The sequence below is a fragment of the Amphiura filiformis genome, chromosome 18 (genome assembly GCF_039555335.1).
Source record: "Amphiura filiformis chromosome 18, Afil_fr2py, whole genome shotgun sequence".
Taxonomy (NCBI): Eukaryota; Metazoa; Echinodermata; class Ophiuroidea; order Amphilepidida; family Amphiuridae; genus Amphiura; species Amphiura filiformis.
Genome location: NC_092645.1, coordinates 57,922,684 through 57,930,538, shown reverse-complemented (window position 1 = coordinate 57,930,538; position 7,855 = coordinate 57,922,684).

The window sequence follows — 7,855 nt, the reverse complement described above, 5'->3', positions numbered from 1 at the left end:
ACAACTGATAGATATCGTCTAGCTAGATTTGGAGAACGATAGTTAGACAAAATAGCAAGTTGGACATTTTATGAAATATCGACGATATATCAGATAGTTAGACAAACGATACATAACGACTAGTTAGATTTAGGTGGCGATATTTAGATAAGACAAATAGCATGGAAATTTTATGAATATCGGCGATATATCTGATATTTAGACAACTGATAGATATCGTCTCTAGCTAGGTTTTGAGAACGATAGTTAAGACAAATTAGCAACTTGGACATTTTATGAAATATCGGCGATATATCTGATAGTTATACAAATGATAGATATCGTCTGGCAGAATTTTGGGAACTATGGTTAGACAAAGTATATAGACAACGTGGAAAATTTCATGAAATATCGGCGATATATCTGATAGTTAGACAAACGATACATAGCTAGATTTTGATAACGATAGTAAAGTATGAACTTGGAAATTTTATAAAATATCGGCGATATATCTGATAGTTAGACCTCTGATAGATATCGTCTAGCTAGATTTTGAGAACGATAGTTAGAGAAAGTAGCAACTTGGAAATTTTATGAAATATCGACGATATATCTGATAGTTAGACAAACGATACATATCGTCTAGTTAGGTTTAGGTGGCGATATTTAGATAAGACAAATAGCATGGAAATTTTATGAATATCGGCGATATATCTGATATTTAGACAACTGATAGATATCGTCTAGCTAGATTTTGAGAACGATAGTTAGACAAATTAGCAACTTGGAAATTTTATGAAATATCGACGATATATCTGATAGTTAGACAAACGATACATATCGTCTCGTTAGATTTAGGTGGCGATATTTAGATAAGACAAATAGCATGGAAATTTTATGAATATCGGCGATATATCTGATATTTAGACAACTGATAGATATCGTCTAGCTAGGTTTTGAGAACGATAGTTAGACAAATTAGCAACGGACATTTTATGAAATATCGGCGATATATCTGATAGTTATACAAATGATATATATCGTCTAGCTAGATTTTGGGAACGATAGTTAGACAAAGTATATAGGAACTTGGAAATTTCATGAAATATCGACGATATATCTGATAGTTAGACAAACGATACATATCGTCTAGTTAGATTTAGATGGCGATATTAAGATAAGACAAAGTATCATGGAAATTTAATAGAATATCGGCGATATATCTGATAGTTAGACAAAATGATAGATATCGTCTAGCTAGATTTTGAGAACGATAGTAAAGAAGGAACTTGGAAATTTTATAAAATATCGGCGATATATCTGATAGTTAGACAACTGATAGATATCGTCTAGCTAGATTTTGAGAACGATAGTTAGCCAAAGTAGCAACTTGGAACTTTCATGAAATATCGACGATATATCTGATAGTTAGACAAACGATACATATCGTCTAGTTATATTTAGGTGGCGATATTTAGATAAAACAAAGTAGGAACTTGGAAATTTTATAAAATATCGGCGATATATCTGATAGTTAGACAACTGATAGATATCGTCTAGCTAGATTTTGAGAACGATAATTAGACAAAGTAGCAACTTGGAAATTTTATAACACATCGGCGATATATCTGATAAATGATAGATATCGTCTAGCCAGATTTTAGGAACGATAGACAAAGTATAGGCCAATAGCAACTTGGAAATTTTATGAAATATCGGCGATATATCTGATAGTTAGACAAATGATAGATATCGTCTAGCTAGATCTTGAGAACGATAGTTAGATAAATTTGATATATATCATCTAGCTGACGATATTTAAATAAGGCAAAATAGAAACGAAACTTTATCAAATATCGGAGATATATCTGATAGTTAGACAAAATCGAGTTATAATCTAGCTAGATCTTGAGAACGATAGTTAGACAAATTTGATATATATCATCTAGCAAGATCTAGATGACGATATTTAGATGAAAGGTATAACAAGGATATCGGCGGTACATCTGATAGTTAGACAAATGATATACCGTCTAGCTAGATCATGAGAACGATAGTTAGACAATTTGATATATATTTTCAGCTTGATTTAGATGGCGATATTTAGATGGAAGCAAGAACATTTGATCCAAATCGGCGATATATCTGATAGTTTGACGAATTTAATACCTGCATATAATCATAGACCTATCTTCGAAGCTTCCAGGGTCTATGATATAATCTATCAAGATCTAGAGAATGATAGATAGGCCTATAGATGAATTTGATACCTATCATGTAGCCAGGGGCGGCGCCAGGGTATTTTGATAGGGGGGGCAAAAATTTTTTGAATTTGTTATGCGGCGCGAAAGCGCTGGCCGTCGCCTTGCGCGACGCAGAAGTGTCTGAGGGGGATGTGCCCCCTCAGAATTAGTTTTCAAAATGAAAGCACAAATGAAGCCATTTGATGCACCATTTTCACCCTTTTTAGGTTATTTATTTATTTTCCAACCGGATATTTTTATGGATTTCATTCACGGGCCCGACTTTCAGCCCGCTGGTTTTAGGCATGGACCTACTCAATTAGTAAATCCAGCACTTTTTGGCAACAAAATTATTTCATGGTACAAATAAAGTCGCGCGAAGCTAAAACAATTGGCACTTTTTAGGCTAAAATGGCCAAATATGAGGTTACTTTGGTCAGAAACGCACATACAGGCGTCAACATGGGGGATGAAATTATGGACCATATACCCTATCAAAATATTGGGGATTTATACCGCACACCCCGGGTCGGATCTACGCCTCTGGTTGCAACGCGGTGTATGTTAAGTCAGTTGCATTGTAGGCTATATGATATGCCAGGTTTTTTTTTTTTTATAAATTGGCACGATAAAATAATATGAATAGGGGGTGTCTTGAGGTTGAAAATATTTCACATTGAAAGCCGTAATCAGGAGCGTAGGTGGGAGGTAGTCGCCCCTATGATCACTAAAAGCCAAAAAGGTCCACTTTGTAAGCGTAGCGAGCAAAAAAACCCAGTTTTTTAATGCTTTTTTTCCAGTCAGAAAAGGACAAAATTTAGGTTTGTTATGCTTTCTTGGTCAAAATTTAGGAAAAGGTCCAAAACAGGTCCACTTTTTCAAAATCATATTAATTGTTGCATGCCACAGACTTGCATGAGTTGCCGCGCCAGGATAGCAACGTTTGCACAGGATTTTCAAAGTAGTTCGGAGAAGGCAAGAGGCCATGTGACTTATGGGGGGGAAATTTGCCAAAAAATGGGCCAAAAATATAAGAACCAACAACTTTAAAACTGTGTTGGTACGTGATGTAGGTCAGCATTCCACAAGGGTCAAGATGTCTGAAGGGGAGTTTCCTCCTTCTAACCATGGCCAGGAGCTGCCAGGGAGGGAATGGCTCATTTTCTTCTTCTCCTCCTCTCTTTTCTCCCTCCTTTTCTCTCCTTCTTCTCTTTCTTTTTCCTTCCTTTTAACTCTTTTTGAAAATCATAGGGGGCAATGCCCCCCTTGCCCCCCTCTGTGGCGCCGCCCCTGCATGTAGCTAGTTTTTGAGAACGATAGTTAGACAAATAAATTTGATATACGGTATTATCATCTTAGTTTTGTGTCAGTTCCTGCAGAACTGACAGCTTTAAATCTGGTTTGACGATCACGTGACAATTCGAATCATCATATCGAAATATCACGTGGGTAAAAATATCAATATCGATATCAATACTATTCGTCAATTCAGCCCCAAACCAATTCGCCCACATGCTAATTCGAACCCTGTATATTGATGTACAAAAAAAGTTGGCAAAATTTAACTATTTCGTGATTTTCTCCATAACCGTTGCTTTTACACCAAATCTGTATATTTAGATGCTTTTGATGTCTTGCATTCGGTCACAAACCAATTCGTTGTACTTTGTGCACTTAACCCTCTATCTTTTAAACCAAATAGCCTAAAGAGTCGTGTGATATGTCGAACTTTTCCTCAGGTCATAAAGAACAAAAAAAGTCAGCGTTCGCGTATCTGTACGTCACGGCCCTGCAAGGTGCTAACACTTCAAAGTGTTCATAGTTCTGGTCGCTAGGGTTCAAATCCCCGCACAGGCATGGAATCCTACCTAATATGTATACCATGTTCGCTTCCATCTAGCGATCAATAACCTGATAAATATATAAAGATGGCAAAATCAGTAAACCAGTTTAAGTTACAAATAAAGAAAAGTCTAATAAAAAATTACATCTAATATTTAGGCATTATTTAATGACCTCACCCATCCCCACCCATCTCCACCCCAACTATCAATTTCTTCTGTGAACTGTGGAATGTCTATATGAAATGTTATAAATATTTATATTGCTTCTTTCTTGGCATGTTCTTCTCCTCTTTCTTTTATTTGTTAGCTTTGTGTAATTGTATGTTGTAACTTAAGGCAGTGTAAGGGGGTGCTCGCTTCAGGCCTTTTGGGCATCTCCTCATTCAAATGTTGTGTCTTTTATATATATTTTGTATGTCGATTTGTATGAAAATAAAATGATGATGTATGATGATGATGATGTACATCATTTCCTACAGAGTCGTGAGATATGTCAAACTTTTCCCTTAGTCATAAGGAACAAAAAAAAAGTCAGTGGTCGCATATCTGTAGGATCATTGTTTAATAAGATATAGCCACTTTTTTAAAATTTGTAACCAAATATCTTAGAGAGTCGTGCCATATGTCAAAAAGGAACAGAAAAGTCAGTGGTCGCATATATGTAGGATCATCAGTTAAGGGTAGACGAGGTATTGTTGGTCGAAGCAACCTAAAAATCGATTTTCATTATCTAGATCAATATATTATTGAAAAATAACACCTTGATGTTTTGCAAATGTTCATTCTACAAATCGTATACTTTGCAAACTTGCTTAATTTATTGTTGTTAATAAGTTATGTACGTTTTACAAAAGTGTTGTTGTTTCAGCCTTCTTTACAACGTAACTCAAGAACCGCAGCACCTATAAAAGTATATCTGTGATATTTTAATTCTTCTACACGCTCGTTATGAATTGAGCAATGCAGTTTTTGCCAAAGCTCACTACCATTCGTAAGATGCTGTGAACTATCAAATCACAACAGTTTAAAATAGTTAATAACCTTAATGAGATATAGTCACTTTTTTGTACGTTGTGCACTTAACCCCCTTGTTTTTTACTTCTGGATATCGTTTGGAGTCAAATGATTTTTCATTTTAAAGCTTATGATATATTTTCTAAACACGAAATAAAACAAAATTGACCGCCAGCCGACTTTACAGCTGTTTCGTGATGGACGGTCACATATATTCATTAACATATTAAATCGTTTATCCCTTTTGGTCAATATCGAATTGGTTTGTGGCTGACTTAGCTTGGGGCCAATGCATGAATTGGCATATGGCCAAGTCAACTGTGGACGAATTGGTTTGGGCCGAATCGACCTGCTTCCATGCTGATACCAGGAAATGCCGAAAAATTACGTACTTTTACAAGGCAAAAAGCAACTTTTCTAGGCATTGTTGACATGGTGCCCCTGCTAAAGAAAGTTTCCTACTATAAAGACCTAACTTTTGAGATGGTTTGTACGGTTTGAAGGTGCAAAATTAACAATAAGCTTAAAATAAGACGCCGTTACCGCCGGGTCATCATCAACGACTTTGACAGATGACGTCATCAGACGCAATCTCTGTCTTGATAATATCGACATGGACTAATATATAGAGCATGTAGTGTGATGGACTGGAAACTTCACGCATCGATCTGAGGACAGCTTTCAAACATAAGTCTTGATAGTAATACGCTGTTTTAATTAGCCTATATCTGGTGGCAGCAGCATTTTTCTATAGTCACGTGATAATGGCACCGGCGGATAATACACGGGGGAAGCCGACGGTGTCCACATCTTTTTTTTTTTTTTCTTTTTCATTTTTTTGTATTTTATCTGTACGTGGAGCGGGTGGGGGAGAGAAAGCATAAAATACATTCAAGAAAAAATACAACTCGAACCAAAGATCAAGGCTCCATTTCAAATTTAACCCTAAAAATCACTCATTTTTGAAACCGGACGTTGTTCAAATTTGCGCCAAAACTTCACCTCTGAAATAAAATATTGGGATTTTTCTCAGATTCCTTCATGTAGACACTTGCCAGAAGCAAATGAGCTGAAAACGGGCGAATTTTGACAATTATCTTTAGAAAATAAAGCCGCAACAAGCTCAAATAAGCGGTGGACTATTTTAACCGAATTTCACTGGTACATAAATCGTGGAGTGATTTGGTGGTGCGCCCTCTGAAAAGATTTGAAGAATAGAAGGCTGACGTTGCGCCAAAACATGTGGGCCTATTTAATGATATATGAACTACCACTCATGTTCTTGTCAGCGCTACAGTGCAAAACTTCTCTTTAACATTACATTCAAATAATAATTACATTGTAAATTGGAACTGACACCAATTTTTTTCAGGAATACTTGTTTAACATGTTTTGAGAATTTGCAGATTTTTAAAAAATATGTCAAACTTTTCCTCTGGTCATAAGGAACAAAAAGGTCAATGAGCGCATATCTGTAGGATCATTGGTTAACGAGATATAGTCACTTTTTCTACTTTGTACATTTAACCCTCTATCTTGTTAACCAAATATACCACAGAGTCGTGCGATATGTCAAACTTTTCCTCTGGTCATAAGGAACAAAAAAGTCAGTGGTCGCGCATCTGTACGATCATTGGTTAATGAGATATAGTTACTTTTTTTGTACTTTGTGCACTTAACCCTCTATCTTTTTAACCAAATATCCCAGAGTCGTGCGATATGTCAAACTTTACCTCTGGTACGTGAAGACGGCCCGATTGGCGCGAGGTTCATATTGGTGCGCATGCACCAAATATGTATCTTGCTGGGTGTAGAGTCATTGCCTCATTTAACAGGGGTCTATTGACAGGCACATGACACGTGCCAATGGGATGGGTTGGGACAGGGTTGGGAGTGCTCCCCTCATTTCTCAATCAGTGTATACATGGTATATAGGCTATATTGAAGAAACTTTGTGTTGGCATTGTTTGAGAACGATGCATACACACCCCTACGTATCTGTCTACATGTTGTGATATATTAGCCACGGTAGTATATTGCGTTGCGTTGTTCTTTTTTAACATTGAGTAATTTTTTTAACATGTTTTGAGAATTTGCAGATTTGGTTATACATTTCTTTAAAAAGTGGTCATGGGTGTAACTTGCTGATGAATGAAGTTTGTGTTGGCATTGTTTGAGAACGATGCATACACACCCCTGCGTATGTCTACATGTTATGATATATTAGCCCCTGGGGTATATTGCGTTGCTCTGTTCCCCCCTTTTCTCAACATTGAGTATTTTTTTAACATGTTTTGAGAATTTGCAGATTTGTTGTAAATCTCTTTAACATGTTTAAGGGAACAACCCAAAAGTTCGATGAAGCCCTATAAACGAAAGTCCTTTCGTTAGGGAGGAGGGGTCAAAAGTCCGATTACGTTTGTAAAAAGTAGTTAAACCATCGGTCAAAGTTGACCTTTTTTAGGATTTTAAAATTTTACAATTATAATGTATATTAAAATATATAATTGTACAATTTTAGTATTTTCTGAAGTACAATATTGACTGTGGTTGCTGTAAATAAAATAGAATTATTTAAACGTGATTAATATCCAAGACGCTATGACACCCCGATTAGTAATTTTCTTAACGGGGTGACACTCTTCGTTAGACCTGGGTCAATATTCATATTGTGGGTCCTTTTCATATCTTGAAATTCCAAGAAGATATGACCCCCAGTGGGGTCAAATGAAAAAGATAAAAAGTACAGAATATAATAAAAAAATAATTTCCCCA